Below are 1656 nucleotides of genomic sequence, written 5' to 3'. Positions count from 1 at the left end.
AGAACTCGAAAAATATAGATTACTTCTTTATTCTAAAAAAAATCTACTACTTTATTCATGCCTGATGATGATGAGAAAAATAAATTATAGCTTAATTGGAAATAAAATCAAAATAGACATGCTAATTACTACTACTCCTATATAACTTCTAAGGTAAATTCCTATAATAATACTATCACAGAGTTAAAGCTAGAATTAGAACTTAACAACCTGTATTTTGGGAAGTGGATGTTCCTCTAGTCTGTAGGGTGCCTTCAAGAATTAATTTCTGACGCTTCAGCTCCCTTAAGTTCACATCCTTGCTCTTTTTGTTCCCTTAGGTGCCATGATCTTGATGAGTTTTAGCTCAGTGATCATGGCAACTCACACCAAACTTAGAGGTTTGCTTGTCCTCAAGCAAAAGAAATGACAGGAGAGGAATAGAGGGAGGGGCAATTTTTGAAATCCAAAAGGTATGATGAGTTGAAAAAGATTTGAAAAAGATTTGGATTGGAAAAAAAGATTTGGGTTTATGAATTAAGATATATTTGATATTTTTGAAAAAGGGATTTTAGAAATTAGTGTTTTTAGAAATTAGGATTAAAAATTTTGGAATTGAAAGTGATAATTTGAAATATGTTTATGCAAGAAATCATGAATTGAGACATAAAAATTTTGAAAAATTGTAAAGAAAAACGAAATTGTACCTCCTCCCACCATCCTGGCGTTAAACGCCCACATGTTGCTTCTCCTGGGCGTTCAACGCCCATCTGGTGCTTCTTTCTGGCGTTGAACGCCAGGAAGTCCTTCGTCACTGGGCGTTTTTTTTCTGAACGCCCAGGATGCTAGCAGATTGGCGTTAAACGCCCAGAAGGTGCATCTTTCTGGCGTTTAACGCCCAGAAGATGCTCCTTTCTGGCGTTTAACGCCCAGATGGCTACCCTTACTGGCGTTAAACGCCCAGTGGGTGCTTCTTTTGGGCGTTTAACGCCCAAAGTATTTCTCACTGGCTTTTTCACGCCAGTGAGCTTCCAAATTTCCCTGTAACTCTGTGACTTCAACCAATTGCTATTTCACCTTTGAAGATACTTGGACTCATACCTGTAAAAAAAAGAAAATTTATTTAATTAGTAAATAAACTCTGTAAATGGCTGGGTTGCCTCCCAGCAAGCGCTTCTTTAATGTCATTAGCTGGACTACCACTGAGCTCTAATCAAGTCTCAGTTTTGAGCAATCTTGCTCGAAGTTGCCTTCAAGATAATGTTTAACTCTCTGTCCATTAACAATGAACTTTTTGTTAGATTCATTATCCTAAAGCTCTACGTATCCATATGGTGACACACTTGTAATTACATATGGACCTCTCCACCGGGATTTTAATTTCCCAGGGAATAATTTGAGCCTGGAATTGAATAGCAGAACTTTCTGCCCTGGCTTAAAGACTCTGGATGACAATTTCTTATCATGCCATCTTTTCGCTTTCTCTTTGTATATTTTTGCATTCTCGAAAGCATTGAGTCTAAATTCCTCTAGCTCATTTAAATGGAGCAATCGTTTTTCTCCAGCTAATTTGGCATCAAGGTTTAGGAATCTGGTTGCCCAGTAGGCCTTGTGTTCCAGTTCCACTAGCAAGTGACATGCCTTTCCATACACAAGCTGGTATGGAGAGGTCCCTAT

This window comes from Arachis duranensis, chromosome 6, assembly GCF_000817695.3.
Source record: "Arachis duranensis cultivar V14167 chromosome 6, aradu.V14167.gnm2.J7QH, whole genome shotgun sequence".
NCBI lineage: Eukaryota > Viridiplantae > Streptophyta > Magnoliopsida > Fabales > Fabaceae > Arachis > Arachis duranensis.
Note: the sequence above shows the minus strand (reverse complement) of the source record.